Here is a 20,895-nt window from a genome sequence, read left to right on the forward strand (position 1 = left end):
ACAGCCTTGTGTTGGCAAGCCTTTTGCCTTCAAAGCTTTGGGATCCGCTTCCCCATATCTGCCAAACTTGGCTGCGAAACTGCATTACCGGCAATTTGCTTTATGTCATCTCTGGTTTCCTTTGGTGCTTCTATATCTGTGTGTGTGTGTATGTATGTGAAGCTGGACTATTTCATTTACTATTTTTTTGTAGTATGTTTTATGTTTGAATTTGCATATGATATAGTCTAGTAAAGGACTTGGGAGTTCTTTTATGTGTGAACAGTTTCTGATATTGATTTAGCCTCCTTTTTAATTGCTTCAACCTTTTTACCTGTGATCATAAGTCAAAGAAGTATCCGTGTTGGATTCTCTCTCTAAATTTATAACAGTCAGGGATGGGAATCCAATCAATGATTAAATATATGTATAAAATGATTTATGATCACTGTCTTACTATTTGTGATCCATGTCGCTCACACTCTGGTTAGTGTCGGATATGGTTATATTCTAAGATCGTCTTAGTATTTTACAAAAGAATGAAGAATCTGATAACATATTATTTTACAGCCCTACCGTTGTTTGTTGACTCCTGCATCCCACCACGTTTTTCCAAGCCTTGAGAAAGTTCCATGCAACTTCATATGGCTGAATGCGCGTTTAAGTGTCTCCATCTTTAGTTTCCTTTGTTTCGTTTTTCTCCCTACACTCCGAACACTTCCCGTCCTCATTTACATTTAATAGCAACTGTGACTCGCCGGACACGACACGGCCCAGACTTTGGAAAATATATACCACACTCAAAGTCTCTTTAAGTCAACTCAACTGCTCTCTATTCCAAATTCTCTCTACCCTTTCTTCTTTTTTCACTTTCGGTTTCCTTCAAATTCCACAAGAGCTGAGCTGAGCTTAGCAAAGCAAAGCAGAGGCAATCAAACCTTTCTTCCATCTCTGCTCTGACAAACAAAATGACTTGCCTTTCTTTCTCATCGTCTCTTCCTACTCTTATGTTTTCCCTATTGTTCTTCATGTCTGGTTTTCCTGTTTCACACAGCAATCCTGAAATTTACCTACACTGCCACGATGCATTGTTCGAATGTGGGAAAATCTCCGTCGGATATCCTTTCTTCGGAGGTAATCGAGGACGAGAGTGCGGGCTACCTGGTTTGGAGCTTCTCTGTCACGATGCTACTGATACTACCACCATTGAAATCGCTGGTGTAAAATATCAGGTGCTGGACATCAGCCGCGAACGCCAAACCCTAACGATTGTGAGGGAGGATTTGTTCAAACATGACTTTTGTAGACTTCAAACACCAATCCGAGATTTCGTTATGGATTCAGAGCTGTTTGATCCTGCTCCTGGATATACCACCAATGTTACCCTGTCTTATGACTGCCCATCTTCAGTCCCGTCGAATCTTGGGCTCTTCCATTGCGATGATTCAAAATACAACAGTGTTTCCGTAACTACAGATGTTGTCGGCGCAGATGGATGTTCAGCTCGTGTTACTTTTCCGATTGCCAATCCTTCCGGGGGAAGATTTCAGTTTCACAACGAATCTCACCTGCTTTCAGAGGCATTGAAAAAAGGGTTCAAGGTGAAATGGAAGAAGTATACCCCAACAAATGGTGGAAACACGTATAGCCAAGGTACGCACCTTCCACTTTTACACCTAAATAAGTTGTTCTAGAATTATGGTTACTATTTTCGTTTTAAAATAATAGATTTAAACTGACGCGTTACTCAAAATCGACATGGTAATCTTATAACTACAATACAAAATATAAATTAAGGGATGAATTTCTATTTAGGTTTTATATTTTTGGATAAAGTACACAAATGGTTCCTCAACTATAGAGTATAGTTTTATTGAGTATTTCAACTATTAAAAGTTATAAAATGGTCTCTTGACTATAGGGCATTCCTTTTTTAATTCTCCCGACTATTAAAAGTTACAAAATAGTCATCCAACTATTCATTGCATTCCAACTCGTCCTTTTTCGTTAAAAAATTGATGGTAATTTGAGTTTGACGTTAACATGTTGACTGAGATATAATAGTCAAAGGACGAATTTGGAATACAATGAATTGTCAAATGACTATTTTGTAACTTTTTAATAGTCGAGGGACTTAAAAAACAATCTTATATTCGGTAGACTATTTTATAACTTTTAATAATCTGAAGACTTAATAAAACAATATCATATAGTTGGAGGATCATTTATATACTTTATCATATATTTTTTATTAAATCAATTATAAAATAATATTTATTCTAAACATTCTTAATTATTTAATATGAACGTTAAATCTTCTTTACTACAGTTATTTGTGTTTATCAAATTATTATTATTTCTAAATTATAATTATTTTATCAAATTTCAATATTGAAAATTTCTTTCTAAAAGTATTTATCCAAACAAAACAAATACAATTACTAGTATTTTAAATTGATAAATTTAAAAATATTGTCTGTTTTATTTTACAGGTTCCAGTTCCACTTCAAAGTTGCAATGGAATCCAATCACAGGTATGAAACTATTTAACGTGCCATATTTACAACAAAATTTAGAAATATTATGAGTGATTTTTTTTATAGAAATTTGCTAGTTTTATTAAAAGTAGAAAATATTAAAAATTACAATAAAGATTTACAAACATAATCGTAAACCTAAAATATAATTATGATATTTTTTTATTACCATTGAGACAAAAACTAACCACCTAGATCACATAAGGACTAAGGAAGGAAAATGTTAAAAAACTTAACAAAAAACTCAAATAAAATAGAGATAGGAACAAATCTGACTGCATCGGTAAACAAACTACAAAAGATGATGAAGCTATTGAAAGACCACCGACAAATCGTAAATCAGAGTCAAACGATGTGAGAAAACTATCTACGAACGCAAAACGCGTATCCAAATCAATCCAAGGGTCCAAAACAGGGAAGATCATCATGATAACAAATAAGTGCTATTTTGATCAGTTGTGGCGATGTCAAATCCAACAATGAGAAAAAAGATAAACAAAAACAACGGCAAAAAATCGTAAGCTATCAAAAAACAAAGAAAAACATGCCACAAAGACAGAGATAAATGTGTCATAAAGGCATACAATATAATTATTCTTATTAAAAAATTGTAAAAGAAAAAAAAATAACCGGCAGGCGACAATCAACATTAAAATCGATGCCGTCATCGGTTAAAAAAATTAAGAAAAAAAAAGTTGAATTGATCAATAAAATTGATACAAATTGTAAAGAAAAAAAAAGGAAAAGAGAGAAGCACGAAGAAAACGATTAGTTTTTTTTATGAGGAAATTTTTAAAGAAGGGCAGGTGTTGAAAAATTAATTTGAGATTTACACTTATTTAATGGTCATATTTATTAAATTATTTGTTATAATGTACGTGAAATTTTTAAAGTGTAGAAATGAGGAATTTTAAGCACACTAAAACAAATGGTCCAAATTTCAAATTAATTTTCGACACTTACATTTCTCAAAATTTTAATTCGTTTGAATTATTTGGCTAAAGCTATAATCTTATTTAACAAAAGTTTTATAATTTCTTTTGTGTAGTTTAATTATTAAATGATTTAAAGAGTAATAATTTCTTAGATGTTTTTTATGAAGTTAATTGACCGATTTAATCTTCAGTCATAACAGGATTGGCTGTCAGTGTAAGTGTTGTTGCTACTATATCAGTCCTGTGGTTCAAAAGAGACTCGTTATCAAATCATTTCTTCCATGGAAAGATGAAAGACAATACTACGATTGAGGCATTCATCACAAATTTCGGTTCCTTTGCTCCCAAGCGATATTCTTATGGAGAAGTCAAGAAAATGACAGATAAATTTACCCATAAATTAGGTCAAGGAGGATTCGGCAGTGTGTACAAAGGCAAGTTATCCGACGGTCGTTCCGTGGCGGTCAAGGTCTTAAGTGAATCCAAGGGAAATGGAGAGGATTTCATCAATGAAGTTGCTAGCATTAGCAGAACTTCTCATGTTAATGTAGTGACTTTACTCGGTTTTTGTTTCGAGGGATCGAAGAGAACGTTGATCTACGAATTCATGCCTAACGGATCATTGGACAAGTTCATTTATAACAAGGGATCGGATAACCAAAGTCGTCAGCAACGGCGATTAGAGTGGAAAACTTTGTACGACATTGCACTCGGCATCGCCAAAGGACTCGAATACTTGCATCAAGGTTGTAACACAAGGATCTTGCACTTCGACATAAAGCCGCATAACATCCTTTTAGACGAAAACTTCTGTCCCAAGATATCTGACTTCGGATTGTCGAAGTTATGCGAAACGAAGGAGAGTGTTGTGTCCATGGCATGCGCTAGAGGAACGATCGGATATATTGCACCAGAAGTATTTTGCAGAAACTTTGGTGGAGTTTCTTATAAATCTGATGTGTATAGCTATGGAATGATGATCCTTGAAATGATCGGAGGAAGAAAAAATATCGATGCTGAAGCGTCTCGAACCAGCGAAGTATATTTTCCGACATGGATTTATAGGCATCTTGATCAATCTATGTGCTTGAATCTTGAGGGGTCGTTGTTGAAGAGGAGGAAGAAGTAACAAAGAAGCTGAGTATAGTTGGCCTTTGGTGCATTCAAAATAACCCATCTGATCGACCATCGATGGGTAAAGTGCTAGAAATGTTACAAGGGAACCTTCGATCGTTGGTAATTCCACCTTGTCCTTTTGTATCTTCTCCTCTACGATAGCCTACAACTTACATTGAAGCATCACCAATGTTGTAAGTTTAGCCCAAAACTCTAATATGATCGAAACATTACAATTACGTTTCTTGTTAGAAAATAATATTATTACAAAATAATAATATTAGCATTCACTGATAAGTAATAATAAAATAAATAGTGAAATTAGAATGATTTATTATATTATGGTAGAAATTATGGTCATAGAAGCAATTTCGTCCGAATTGATGTAATCTTAAAGGTATATATTATCCTCAAAACTAACACACTCTTTCAAACTTTGTATATTCGAAATGAAAAAGTATATATTATTACGAAAAATAACATCAAACCAGATAGTAATACGTTTGTATAGGCTTTAGCTCCAATAATAAAAAAAATATAAAAAAGATATATTAAATATTTATAGAAACCAATGTCTCACTAATGTAAAAGTTGTCTCACATTAATGAGATAAATCTCATATCAATTAGATAAATCTCATATCAATTAGATAAATCTCATATCAATTAGATAAATCTTATTTTTCATATTATTTTCCTAAATGAGATTCTTGTTTAATGTATATAAAAAACAAGAAAAGGGACATGGAAATTTCGTGGGGAGACAAGGAAATAAAGAAAAATGCAAATAAAACAAGGAAGTGATGGTAGAGAGACCCCACCTCTTATTCTTCCCATCACATCTCCATGACTAGTAATATCCGGATATTGCTAGCTTAAACCCTCTCGTTTTCAACTATCAAAACTTGGTCCCCGATATATTGCATTTCTTTCCAACTGGTTTCCTCTTCCCACCCTATCTTTTAATCCTGATATTTCGACCTCTCCAAACGGTTTACTATTGACAATTTCGTCCACAACCACGCATGTTATCTGGATTTGTATTTTAAACACCACCAAACACTCCCAATTCCCTTAATCCTCACCGTTGTCCTTTATTTCATTTTATTTTTTTGGCTTCGACAATGGCGAAAGCTAATGTTGATCCGAGGTTGAGGAGGTTGAGGAGGCTGAGAGCATGGGTTCAAAACTATGAGTGGGGAAGGAATGGGGCGGAGGCGGAGGCGGAGGTGTCGATGTTGCGGAAGACGGCTATCGGATAGAGCAAAATCGCAACTGATAATTTGAGAAAATAAAAATGAAGATAAAATAGACACAAAATTTACGTGGAAAACCCCTAAAAATTTAGGGTAAAAACCACGTGCAACGGTAGAAGAATTTCACTATGAGAAAATATGAATTACAACCTCTCTCGATCTACCAAGGAGAAAACAATGATAATTCTCTCTTGATAAAAAGGAGAAAACAACTCTCAAGAAACTCTCTAAATTCTCTAGTATTTGGAAGAAAGCTAGAATGCTTTAGGATGGTTTTGAAGCTAAATGAGCTAGAGTATTTATAGTTGAAACTTAAGGACTAATTTGTAAATACCTTAAAATACAATGACTAAATGTGTAGTTGTACCTTGCTAATTTTCAACCATTTTAGCAGCCAAATTTGGAAAAGATAGTCGTCGGCTGCTAATAGCCAAAGAATTTGACTTTTCAACAATCTCCCACTTGAAGATTTGATTGGAACAATCATATCTTCACACCATTCTTTCTACATTATACCTTCATGTTGCTTACGTTTCTGACAGACCACAAGAGGATCGACACCAAGTAAATTTATCAGCGTTGATCGCCTTAGTCATGAAATCTGCTATGTTGTCTTTGGTATATATCTTCTGCATATCTATCGTTCCTTCTTCCACCTTTTCACGAATGAAATGGTACTGAACTCGTATGTGCTTTGTTCTTGAATGAAATGCTAGATTCCTTGCTAGATGCAAGGCGCTTTGACTGTCATCAAACAGAGAGACATACTCTTGATTGTGCCCAAGCTCCTCCAATAGCATCTTCAACCATATTGCTTCTTTACTGGCTTGTGTAGCTGCTACATATTATGCTTCTGTTGTGGATGTAGCCACAACTGACTGCAATTTTGAAACCCAGCTTACAGCTCCACCAGCAACTTTAAACACATATCCTGTAGTAGATTTGCTTTTATCCAAGTCCCCTGTATAGTCAGAATCTACATACTCATTGATTAGTAAGTTTGATTCTCTGTAACATAATGCAACATTTGAGGTCCCTTTGATGTATCTCAGGATCCTCTTTACTGTATTCCAATGCTCTTTTCCTGGATTCGCCATGTATCGACTAACCACTCCCACTGCTTGTACAATGTCTGGTCTTGTGCATATCATAGCGAACATTAAACTTCCCACTGCTGATGCATACGGTACTCGAGACATCTTCATCCTCTCTTCTTCACTGCTAGGACTCATACTGGAGGATAATTTGAAGTTAATAGGAAGAGGGGTAGAAATTGGCTTACAATCTTGCATGCTGAATCGTGACAAGATCTTCTTCAAGTAATTCTTTTGTGAAAGCCAAATCTTCCTATTACTTCTGTCTCGGTGAATTTGCATCCCTAGAATCTTGTTTGCTGATCCCAAGTCCTTCATATCAAATTCCCTAGCCAGTTGTGCCTTCAATTCTTCAATATGATCTTTGTTGGGTCCTGCAACCAACATGTAATCCACATACAACAGTAATATAACAAAATTGTTATCACCAGACCTCTTGAAATAAGCACAAGAGTCTGCATTAAGTCTGTTGTATCCAAGGCACATAATGAATGAATCAAATCTCTTATACTAACACCTCGGCGCCTGCTTTAGACCGTACAGAGATTTGCTCAACCTGCAAACCAAGTTCTTCTTTTCTTTTTCTTCAAAACCTTCAGGTTGGAGCATGTAAATCTCTTCTTCAAGATTTCCATGAAGAAAAGTTGTTTTAACATCTAGCTGCTCTAGATGTAAGTTCAATGTAGCACACATTCCCATGACTACTCGAACTGTTGTTAGTCGAACCATAGGAGAAAATATTTCATTGAAATCAATACCTTCTTTTTGAGCATATCCTTTGACCACCAGTCTTGCACGATACCTCTCAACTTGATCGTCACCATTTCGCTTGATTTTGAAGACCCATTTGTTACCAATTGGCTTCATTCCTTGTGGTAGTGGCACAAGGTCCCATGTATTATTTTTATGAAGGGCTTCAATTTCTTCTTGCATCGCCATCATCCACAGTGAAGCATCTGAGCTGTTTATTGCCTCCTGGTATGTTGATGGCTCACCGTCCTCTGTTAAAAGGTAGTATGCAATATTACCTTCTTTAGCATAATCTGAGTGCCAATTGGGACGTCTTCTCACACGATCTGATTGACGAGTTGTTGGAGCTTCAGAACTCTCTGGTTCTTGTTCATCATGTGCTGGTTCTGCTTCAGAAGAATCTCCTTCTTCAAACTCTTTTTCCACATGTATCTGAGTAGTCTCTGACTTTTCAGCGCTATCATCATCTTCTTTTCTTTGTAGTTTATCTTCTACAAAGATAACATCTCTACTAAAGATCACTTTGCGGGCAGTGGGATCCCACAAGCGATACCCCTTTACTCCATCAGCATACCCCAAGAATTTGCATTTCCTGGATTTTGGATCCAACTTTGAAATTTCTTGGGAGTTGTACATCACGTACATTATACTTCCAAATATATGGAGGTTTGAATAATCAGCTGGTTTTCCAGTCCACATCTCCATTGGTGTCTTCAGCTCTATTGCAGTTGATGGAGCTCGATTCACCAAATAACAGGCGGTATTGACTGCTTCTGCCCAGAATGATTTTTCTAGGTCTGCATCCCTCAACATTGCTCTTTTTCTTTCTAACAAGGTTATGTTCATCCGCTCTGCCACTCCATTTTGTTGAGGAGTGTTCACCACTGTGAACTGTCTTTTGATGCCTTCTTTCCTGTAAAAGTCATCAAATTCTTCGCTTGTGTATTCTCCTCCATTATCTGTTCTGAAACAGTTGATCTTATTTCCAGAATCAAGTTTCACCCGCGCTTTGAAGTTTTTGAAAGTTGAAAACATGTCTGACTTTTTCTTAATAGGGTGCACCCAACATCTCCTGGAGTAGTCATCAATAAATGAGACAAAGTATTTTGCTCCACCTAGGGATGTTACTGGTGCTTACCATACGTCAGAGTGAACCAATTCTAGAACACTTTTGCCTCTAGAATTTGATGTGTTGAATTTCAACCGGTGCTGCTTACTTGTTATACAATGCTCACACAAAGTAAGTGATACATTTGTTAAGCCTGGAAGTAGCTTTTGCTCCACAAGGACTTTCATTCCTTGTTCTGACATGTGTCCAAGTTTCTTATGCCATAACATTGCAGAATCTGAACTACATGAGGCAACAGAGGCTTCTGCTTCTAGCAATGTCTCTCCCTTCAGCATGTACAAGTTTGCAGCTATCTTTTCAACTTTCAGCACCACAAGTGCTCCACGGAACACCTTCATGATTCATTTTCGTGTTTCAATCTTGCTAGCATTATTATCTAACAATCCGTAGGATAATAAATTTTTCTTCAGGCCTTTCACGTGCCGCACATCTCGAACAACTTTAATTGTTCCATCATATATCTTTAATTTGATGGTTCCCACACCAACGATCTCTAAAGCATGATCATTGCAACTATACACAGATCCTCCTGAGACAGGTTCATAATGATGGAACCATTCTCTTCTTGAGGTCATGTGATATGTCGCTCCCGAACCAATGAGCCATATATCTGCAAATCTTTTTCTGCCTTCCACGCTGGTTGATGCTTCACAGCATAGAACATCTCCATCATCTGAAGTGTTTGCGGTATTGTCTTGTGGATTAGAGTTTTTATTTAGACTCCAACAATAATTCTTCAAGTGACCATTCTTTTCACAGTTGTAGCACTTTAAATTCTTCTTGCTCCTCGACTTTGATCTACCATGTTTGTGACTGCTGCTTTGGCCAAGTTCTGTTGATCTCCCTCTCATCGTTGTCAACGCTTCTGCTTGTTGCAGATTTACTTATTTGTCTTCCTTGTTCTTGCGCCGATTTTCTTCTTGTAGAACAGCAGCTGCAACGTCATCGAAGACTATACTGGTGACATTACTGTTTGTCAAGTTGATGATGAGTTAATCGTACGAATCCGGTAGACTTTGAAGTAGAAGTTCAGCACGTTCTTGTTCTCCTATTTTACAGCTTAAGGATGTAAGCTGAGAAAATAAGGTGTTCAGTGTATTTAAGTGCTCCGTCACTGAAGTAGATTATGGCATACGGAGAGTGTACAATTTCCTCTTAAGGAAAATTTTATTGTGCAGCGATGTGGCCTCGTACAATTTGGTGAGATGATCCCATATCTCCTTAGCTGTCTTCTTCTCCTCGATGTTTGACAATACTTCATCTGCTAATGCTAGATGAAAGTTTGCCATAGCATTCCCGTCCATCTCGTTCCATTTGATGTCATCTGCGAAATCCACCGGCCTTTCATTGATAGCCGCTAGACACCCGTCTTTCCTTAGGATGGCCTTCATCTTCAATTTCCACATTGAGAAATTTCTCCCATTGAATTTTTCAATATCAAATTTCGTTGCCATAGCTTCTTTTACGGATAGCTCCCACTATTTCACTATCGTGAATAGTTCTCTGGAACCTTCAAAGAATTGGTAATAACTTCTTATTTTCTTATGTTGGAGGATCCACCTTTTGGTGGCAACCACAAAGACAATAAGCAGATATTACACACTCTAATCTAGCTCGGATACCAATTGTTGCGGAAGACGACTATCGGATAGAGCAAAATCGCAACTGATAATTTGAGAAAATAAAAATGAAGATAAAAGAGATACAAAATTTACGTGGAAAATCCCTAAAAATTTAGGGTAAAAACCACGGGCAACGGTAGAAGAATTTCACTATGAGAAAATAGGAATTACAACATCTCTCGATCTACCAAGGAGAAAACAATGATAATTCTCTCTTGATAAAAATGAGAAAACAATTCTCAAGAAACTCTCTAAATTCTCTAGTATTTGGAAGAAAGCTAGAATGCTTTGGGATGGTTTTGAAGCTAAATGAGCTAGAGTATTTATAGTTGAAACTTAAGGACTAATTTATAAATACCCTAAAATATAATGACTAAATGTGTAGTTGTACCTTGCTAATTTTCAACCATTTTAGCAGCTCAATTTGAAAAAGATAGCCGCCGGCTGCTAATAGCCAAAGAATTTGACTTTTCAACAGTCGAGGCTCATGGTTTTGAATTCGGGGGACGAGATAGACCCAAACAAGCCTTATGCGGAGTTATGGATGGGGACCCATGAATCGGGGCCTAGTGTTTTGGTTGAGGATGATGAACAAAATGTGGGTTTGGGATTGAATGAGTGGATAGAGAATAACCCCAATGTGCTTGGTGTCAATGTTTTAGAGACATGGGGGTCTCGTCTTCCTTTCTTGTTCAAGGTTTGTTCAATTCTCTTCCCTTTTTTTTTCTGCTTTCTTTTTGTTTGTTAGCTCGAAATATGACGTTGAGTTTCGATTAGTTTAAAATTAAATTAATTCTCAATTGAAGACAACATTAATGAAGTAGTCTAATATAAGCGTATGTATGTGGGGGGGGGGGGTAAAATAGGTATTGTCAGTGGGGAAAGCACTGTCAATACAGGCGCATCCCGATAAAGAAATGGCAAAAGAATTGCACAAGATGAAGCCGGATGTTTATAAAGATCATGGTTTTTAGAACCGGATCGGTTAGTGAATCGATCATGCTATCGATTCATTGGTTCAACCGATCGAACTGGTTTGACTGATCGGAATAACCGGACAACGTCATAATTATTTAAAAAATTAAATAAAAATACCAAAAATATTTAATAAAAAAATAATTTTTTATATCACAAGTCATATTCAAAGCAAGTCATAACATATATAAGTTAAAAACCATAAAATCAAGTGAAACAAAATGATTCAAATTAACTACAACATAATATTTAAGGTAAAATATATTAAATAATAAATATAATTATATAACTAAATCAAAAAATAAATTTGAGGTTAAAAAAATCATAACAAAATTATATTGTTTGGTTTAATTTTTTTTTTAAAAACAATCCCACATGACTAAGAAAGATAGAAGAGCATCTCAAAAGTTTAAAGAGTAAAAATATGAGAACAAAACAATCTTACATGGCTAAGAAATATAGAAGAGCATCTCAACTAACTTCTATAAATAATATAGGTAATTTGACATTCAAAATTATGGAGCCTTTTGGTGAGCATTGAGTGAACTATTCTTTCACTTCAATTAAGCTCGAATTTTAGGCTTCAATCGAGCTTCTAAATTTTTTTGAGTTCAAGCCTTTTCGAGTTCAAGTTTCAATATTATATTTCGAGTTCGAGTTGAACTTGATAATTTTTAGCTCGTGAGTTTGAGTCGAGTTGAGCTTACTTTTAAAGTTTTCAAGTTTGAGTCGAGCTCAGCAATACTCGAGTTGGACTTGACTCGTTTAACAAACGATGTCGTTTGGTTTAATTTTTAAAAAAATAAAATAAAATTGGTGGTTTTTTTCGATTTTCAGTCGGTCCGGTTTGAACAGTTCAGCGGTTCTGACCGGTTCACTAATAACAATTCAACCGGTGTAAATTGAACCGGACTAGGCAGTAGTTCCCGGTTGAACCGGCCGGTCCGGTCCGGTTTTCAAAACACTGATAAAGATGATAATCACAAGCCTGAGATGGCTTTGGCTATAACTCACTTCACCGCACTTTGTGGCTTCATTTCCCTCCAGGTATTCCTTATTTCTTTACCTCAATTATACGTTTTAAACTTTGCTACTCTAACTCATCAAAATGAGAGTTGCACCTATGTCGAAACAATAAGGATAAGGATATGGGTCGGAATCCCTGAACTCTTGCTAATTGGGTGATAACATAGGAGTGTAAATGAACAAAATATTTGGAATTTTTCGTGAATTGTTTGTAGAACGTTTGTTTATTAAGTTAAATAAATGGGTATAAACAAAATTATGCTCGTTTAATAAACAAACGAACACAAAAGATGTGTGTTCAGTTCATTTATGTTAAAAAACAAGTTCATTTAAAAACTTGTTTATTGGCCCATTTACCTGGTTCCTCCTCCTTTTATTTCTTTTTATATTTTAAATATTGATGAATGTAGAGTTTAAATTGAACCTAAGATAAATTTTATAGTTCAAAATGTGAGCCCTAAAGAACTTAAAGGACTAATAGTGTAATTTACCATTTTTCTTTGATTTGCAAATAAAAGAATAAAAATAAATATATGATCATGGTGGTGAATATATAAACAAATATGTTTGTTAACATTAAACAAAAATATTCACGAACGCTATGTGAACGGATCACGAATGCTTTCAAAAATAAATAAATAAATAAATATGAAATTAAAATTTTAAATAATTACAAACAAAATATAAATACCTTCAAGAATAATAAATAAATGAACAGAAATACAAACTTTTCACTTAAACTCAGTTAATTTAAACCTTATGAGAAGGGAAGAATAAAGAAAAGAAATTAAAAGGAAAAAGTAAAAATGAGAGAATGGAAGAGTTTGAAATATTTGGTAAAATGAGAAGTAAAGAAAAGATAATAAAATAAGTAAAATAAGGTAAATAATGAAGTGAAAATTAAAAAAAAAGGTTAAAACTTATTCGTTTTGAAAAAAAGGTTGATAATTGAATCCAAATTATAAATTTAATATAGATAGGTATTTTAGATAATGTTTATTTTTAAAAAGAAAATAATAAATAAAAAATTTATAAAATAAAAATATATATATATATATATATATAAAACATTAGTATTATAGACGTATATATATAAAAACATATAAAATGAGTCATCGTAGTGTTCTCGTCTCATATCCTTTTATATTGTATCCTCTTAGTTTTAAATTAAATTAAAATTTGAAATCCATATTAAAATTCGAGTAATTTAATTCTTATTTATGTATTTGGTTTATTAAGGAACTTAAGCAAGTACTTGAAGATGTTCCTTGAGATTGTACAGCTGGTTGGTGGTGCATCAGCAAAGCAAGTGATGGATATTGAGGAGGCAGATGAAGATGGCGCCGCCAAACTTAAATCTACTCTGCGCTCTGTTTTGACGCAGCTTATGTCCGCCAGCAAGGAGATGACTACCAAAGCTATATCCAAACTTAAGACTTGGCTGCTCCTAGAAAGTCAGGTCAGTAGTAATTGAGAAGCTCAGAACTTAAATATGGAAATGAGTTTATGTTTTTGGATCAGGTGAGGAGTCTGAGGGAGAAAGAAGTGTTGGTGTTGGAGTTGGAAAAGCAATACCCGGGAGACATCGGAGTGTTATCGGCGTTGTTCTTGAATTACATGAAACTGAAGCCGGGGGAAGTATTGTATCTGGCGGCCAATGAGCCTCACACTTATTTAAGTGGCGACTGCATCGAATGCATGCTGGTCTTACTCCCAAGCATCGTGATGTTCAAACCCTTTGTTCCATGCTCACCTATAACCAGGTACATACATACATACATAATTCCAACTCTTGGTTTTCTTAAACAATTATAATTGCTGCTTATGATTTGTGTTTTAGGGTTATCCTGAAATCCTTTCGGGACTTCCATTGAGCCATTACATAACAAGGTACCTCCCACCGTTCGACGAGTTCGAAGTAGACCGTTGCGTTCTTCAGAAAGGGTCATCGGGATTTTTCCGGCCGTCCCGGGCCCTTCAATCTTCCTGGCCTTTGCAGGGGAAGGAACATTTAAAATGGGATCTTGGGAAGGCATTGTTACCGGAGGAGATGTGTTGTTTGAACCTGCCAACACTCAGATCACCGTTACTGCCACTGCATCTGAGCTGCAATTTATAGGGCGGGAGTCAACAGCAGGTTCTTTCACGGCTTGTGAATTTAAGAACAGTGCCAGCAGCCATTTTCATTCATCGGCCTTAGTGATCAAATAAATAATAAATAAATAATTTTATTTATTTACGCATGCATGTATTTTGGCTATCTTTGCTGTCATTTTATGGTTTTTTAAGGAGTGTAATGCTATTTTCGGACTTCTATGTATATTAATATTCCATAAAAAATATAGATAAATAATTGAATTCTTTGCAAGTTTCCAGCTGCTATATATATATATATATATCACAAAAGAGGTTAAGATTCTATCTATAGACAAGACAAATATACATGCAAAAGAGAATAAGATTCATAAAATTGACTTTGGTATGCATGAAAAGTCATCCTATAACATTCTAAACTTGAACTCAAAGATTCAGAGAATCAAGTATACTACTCCATCCACTGAAGCGATCAACAATAAGGATAATTAATATTTCACACTTTTAATCCATTAAATTTATACTTATTTAAAATCGAATTACAAAGTAATTTTAAAATATTAATTTTCTCTGTAGCAGTTAATTTTAAATATTATCTTAATAAATTTAAAATATTATTTCCTTGTAACAATTATTTTGCATTTGGGAAGTTACCACCAGTTTTTGGCACCGATCGAGGACAACAGTGGTGGTGGCTTTGCCCGGCCACTACTTTGTTCTTTTTTATTTTTCAGTCAATTGTTTAGTTTTTTTTATTTAGTTATATTTTAATATATTTATGATAATATATTGTTTTGACTTTTTCTCTGATAGAAGGTATCATAGTTATTTAGGCTTTTAAATTTTCAGTTCAGGTTTCTTTCATTGGTTTTCTTTTTATGTTTGTCTGAGTAGGTATTGATCTCTTCGTCTGTCATAAGTTTATTGCGTGGATTGAATATTCAATTGTTTACTTGGTTTTTTTATCTCGATTTTCTTGCGATGCCATCCTTTGGTCTTGTTTTCTTTTGTATAGACCATGGCTTCTTTTCAAGGGTTTGTTCTTTGTTCTCCCTCAGTTCTTTTTGTGATGGTAGGATAAGATTGCGATTAATGGAAAGTTTAGTTTTTCATCCGTCTACTTGTGATACTTTCCAGGTGTCGACAGTAGTTTTCGTCCGAGTGACGTTTATTTTATATACGTTTATATATAATAATATTAATTTTATTATTACAAAGCCCGAAGGCCCGGTTACAAAGCAAGGCACACAGGCCCGATTACAAAGCAAGGCACACATGCTCGATTACAACGAGCCTGATTCAGACTTAAGCCCAACAGATTAGACCCATGCCCAACAATCGGTCCAGGTCTAATTCCAGCAGGCCCACACGAGAAGACCCATCAGCAACTAGGGTTTCCCCATCTTTTCCAACGTCGTAGCTCATCTCCACCGCATGATCATAGGCAAATCCAAGGGTCCACAAGGCACTAGCAGAAACCCTAGGGTATCATTACCACCCTAGGGTCTATTACGGCCACCACCTCCAGGGCTCTAATCCAGCGCTGCCACGACGATTGCCGCCTCTCCAGAGCTATCACGAAGGTTCCAGAAGATGAACACAGACCGCACAACACACTGGTCTAGGGTGAGTCACCATCGTAGGTTCGGTGACTCACCGGATCTTATCATCATTACACTGATCTTCGAGGCCTATATAAGGCGACCCTGCAAACAATAACGGAGCAAGCAAGAAAGCAGTACCCAATATACAACAACAAAACCAATAGAATAGAGAAAAGATAGAAAAGAGTCTTACCCTCGAAGATTCGGCCATCAATAGAAGCAAATAGCACCACCGGAGAAACCAATTTCTAAGGTAAACTTTGTAGATATACTGATATATGATCGTTTTTGAAAGAAAACAAGGTCAGATCTAGGTTCAGGGGAAAGAGAGCTTTGTTTTGGTGTATTTTGTTGATATCCGGCCACCATGGGTGGTAGTCGATGATGGCGATCGACTGCCGATTGGGGATGAATTCCCTCCTGTGAGGGAATTCTAGTGAGAAGCGAGAGAAGCAGAGAAGGAGAAATGAGACTTTAAGCCTCTTAAGGCCTAATGAGGCCTATTTATACCCCTCCTCGAACGATGTCGTTTTGGGGAGGGACCTGGGTGTAATTCTAGGTAGGGAAAATTGTATCTGTGATCCTGTAATTTTGTAAACATTCAATTTAGTCACTGAAAGCATGTTTTATGCTTTTTAATTTTGTCTTTTAATTTTATTTATTTATTTATGTTTTGATCATTGCTGCATATGTATATATTTTATGATAAATACCATATTTAGTCCTTAATATCTTTAATAATTTACACTTCGACCTATATAATAATTTAGGGTAAATTATTATTAGTACACTATTTTAATATTATTTTGCATTATGGTAATTAATTTTAATATTTTCTATTTTAATCATTAATCATGACTATAGAATTAATTATTAATATTTATATCTTATATTAGGATTATTAATTTATATAATTTTATAAGTTAATCTATATAATTCTAATGTTCAATATTATAATAGGATTATTAATATTAATATTAATATTAATATTAAATACTATTAAATAAGTTCTTTATTTTAATTTATTTGTCTAAAATTAAATATAAATTTATCATTGATTGCAAAGACATCTAATTAATAAATATCGGTATCAATTTTGGGCGTTTTGGGGTGCTAATCATTCCCCAGACGTAACCGACTCCCGAACTCATTTTTTTTGTAAGCAGACCCGAGTTGTATTATTTTAATATTATTCTTAGGATTTTTTATTAAAATAATATGACATTTTGGTGACCAATCTCACCAAATTAAAATATTGGTGGCGACTCTACAATTTGGTGTTTCATTTGATTCAAGGAGGATAGACACTTACTTTTTCGAGACTATTTACACCGTTTGGGGTGTACTATTTGCACTCTCCGTCGTAGGGCAGAGAAACGTCTCGACCAGGTTCTTCCCCTTTAAGTTTGTTGTTTAGAGATGTTAGAATGATCCGTATTTATATGTCCTTGTGTCAGTAATTTACGTTTTTGTTCATTAGACTGTCACTAGTCGTCTGATGTTATATTTTATTTATAATTGTTCTTAATGTGTATCCAAAATTATTATAAATGATATTTTCACCTATTTTTTTTTAAAAAAACTCAAATTACAATTCTCTAATGATAAAAATCTAGAGCTCTAAATGTTTTAAAAACCAAGGACAAGACAATTGAGGGTCTTACTATATGCATGTCCCCTAATGATAATCAAGTACTGTGCTTTGAAAGATTAGGCTTAGATTTCTCTTGAAGGTAGCGTTGTCTTATCCCTAGCTGAAGAAAATCATTAACCTTCGCATGAAGAGATAATTTCAAATATTGAGCTCTACAAAACTTAATGATACATAATTACTCTATTATACTATATAAGTTAGATAAATTCAATTGGATCAATTATGACAATAATCAACATACAGAATTAGACACACATAATCAAGTTGTTACTCATGTCCTTTCTTAGAAAGATAATGTTCATTTCCTTTACTACATCAAAATTGTTCTACAACGGCGTTTTTAGAGTAAACGCTACTAACTTTAAACATATAGCGGCGTTTACATTCCAAACGCCACAAAATGGTAACTTTAGCGGCGTTTTGTGCGATAGAGCAGTACTTTAGCGGCGTTTTTATACAAACCGGCGTGATAGAGTAGTACTTTAGCGGCGAAACGCCGTAATATGTTCACATATAGTGGCGTTTTTTCAACAAACGCTGTGACAGAGTAGTACTTTAGCGGTGTTTTTAAAAACGCCGCTATAGACGAGCATTTTAGTGGCGTTTTTATACAAACGCCGTTATAGACTTGTACTTTAGTGGCGTTTTTATACAAATGTCGCTATAGACTCGTACTTTAGTGGCTTTTTTTACAAACGTAGCTATAGACTCGTGATTTAGTGGTGTTTTTATACAAATGTCGCTAAAGACTCGTGTTTTATTGGTGTTTTTATACAAACGCCACTATTGACTCTTGTTTTAGTGGCGTTTTTATATAAATGCCGCTGAAGACTCATACTTTAGCGGCTTTTTTTATAAAAACGCCGCTATTGACTCTTATTTTAGTGGCATTTTTATACAAATGCCTCTAAACCCTTTTTTATTTCCTTGGCATCATCTTCGATATCTAACCATCCTCCTCTCAATGAAACCCTAACAACCATACATCCTCCATTGCCTTGAAAAGCACAACAATATGAGATACTAACACTTAGTTGTTAGAGGGATAAAGGGATTAAGGGTTCAGGGAAAAAATAAAGGGGTTGTTCAAAACTAAACCTCGGACATTAGTAGAGATGGTGCAGTCCCTGAACAAGCTTCTTCTTTTTGTCCTCGGTAACAATGAGACCCGTAAAAAGAAACGAGCAGAGAATGTTTTATTTTTTTGGATGATTTCCGTTATCCGATTCTTCGTTATGGGGTAAGCATTTAGATATGTAAGAACTGTTGAATATGAAACACTTTTATTTAGTTCTTTTTAATTATCGAGTGTATGATCTTGATTAGATTTGCAGGCCCGTCAAAATGTTACCATGTGATTGCGAATCTACTAAGACAAAAGGTGAATTGAAATTTAATTGTTTTCGAGTATCTGGGAAATAACTTGTATATCATGGATACTATGTTACCTGGGTAAGATTTTTTTTCTCTTGAAATATTCGTTTTCGATGTATATTCAGCATCAAAATACATGAAAAAACTTAATGATTGTATGAATAAATCTTAAAGGAGTGCATCCGCCATCAGAATGTTGCTAGGTAAAAACATAAAAAATGGTTAATGTGTGATTTGTTTTCAAAGTGTTTGACAAAATACTTCACCAAATGGTTACTTTTAGTAATTAAACCGAAATGTTATGTCAGAAACTTGAGCAGAATTTGTGGTGACGAAGATCAAACATATCAATTAGCACGATTAATTATGCTCTTCAATACTGATTTGTTGTCAATTCTTTCATAATCCATTATCTGCTAAGAATTAAAAGGATCGAACAATGCCCGACACTCACAATTGAGACCAGGCAACGTATCACAGACTATAGAATTTTAACCCATGGCTGTTTAGTTGCATATATAATTATAGTGCTCATAATTCCCTCAGTATATTGAGGGAAAATAATCTTAAAATTGATGATTTTGGTGGGTTGATTTTACAGGTACGTCTTGGAATCAGACCATATGAAGAAGTTCTTTTAGTATCTGCAGAATCCAAATTTTTATATAGCATCAGATGTTCAAGCCACTTTTAAAGTTGAGTACAATTTTCTTCTTTTTCTTTTGTGTGTGTTTTAGTTTGTGCGAAAAAAAACATAAGCATGAACTCCTGAGTGACACACAAAAACATATGTGCAGGAGCTTTTGACAAGGCATAAATCCACTATGGCTGAATTCCTTTCTGCAAATTATGACTGGGTAAAGTGCACGATTCCATACACACATATATAAGTATATATCCATGTATAATTATAATGAGTAATATAAGAACATGTTCAGAAGCTGGAAAGAACCATTTAAATCTCTGATGAAAATGTTATGTTTCATACAGTATAACATAAAGATGGAAAGAACCATTTAAATATCTTATGAAAATGTTAAATTCTTACAGTTTTTCCATGAATACAACACCAAACTGCTGCAGTCGAAAAGTTACATCACCATACGACATGCTGTGAAGGTGTAGTACACTATTTTTGCTGGTGAGAAGTTTATGAACTTTGGGTTCTCAAAATAAAGTAAAATTACCAACTTTATCATCATTGATTTTTTATTCCCACTTCACAACTATCTCATGCATATGATTTTGACATCTCTATATGATGTATTTCATTAGTTCCATGTTTTTATCCTTTAAAAGCTTATGTTATTACCTCTTATTGTAAAGAAAATGTCTTATATTTACGCAATTGTTGCATGCTTCTGCAATCTAATTCAGTTTTGGTTGGTGAAGATCAGAAGCAGCATTTAGAGTTGACTCGTGAGTTAGCTGAGCGTGTTAACTATTTATATGGAGTGTGTTAACTATTTATACCGAATAAGGAACTGTTTTTCTTAACTAATGCAGTAAGTCCTAACCTTAGCCCATTACACACAGATACGAGCAGCAGCAAACTGCTTAATTTTTTAGGAGGACATATTTTTTTGTCAGGTTAGTTTTCTTCAATGGAACTTGTAATAGCTACCATCGTTAAAGCTTTGAATCCTTCTAATATTTTATTTGGTCACAGGTGTGGTAGTGTTATTTTTAAGGTGATGTTTCTATGTGAACACTTGGTTTAGACCTTGCATAGAAGCTCAACGAAGGAGCAA

General features: G+C 34.8%; 3 pseudogenes; all 3 read left to right on the forward strand.

Moving 5' to 3' along the window:
• The first annotated feature begins 832 nt into the window (after positions 1–832).
• On the forward strand, positions 833–17,050 carry LOC120212089 (annotated as a pseudogene).
• On the forward strand, positions 5,789–14,537 carry LOC120212067 (annotated as a pseudogene).
• Positions 16,501–20,269, forward strand: LOC120212068 (annotated as a pseudogene).
• Positions 20,270–20,895: the final 626 nt, after the last annotated feature.

This window comes from Hibiscus syriacus, unplaced genomic scaffold, assembly GCF_006381635.1.
Source record: "Hibiscus syriacus cultivar Baekdansim isolate YM2019G1 unplaced genomic scaffold, ASM638163v2 tig00109992_pilon, whole genome shotgun sequence".
In the NCBI taxonomy this organism is placed as follows: domain Eukaryota; kingdom Viridiplantae; phylum Streptophyta; class Magnoliopsida; order Malvales; family Malvaceae; genus Hibiscus; species Hibiscus syriacus.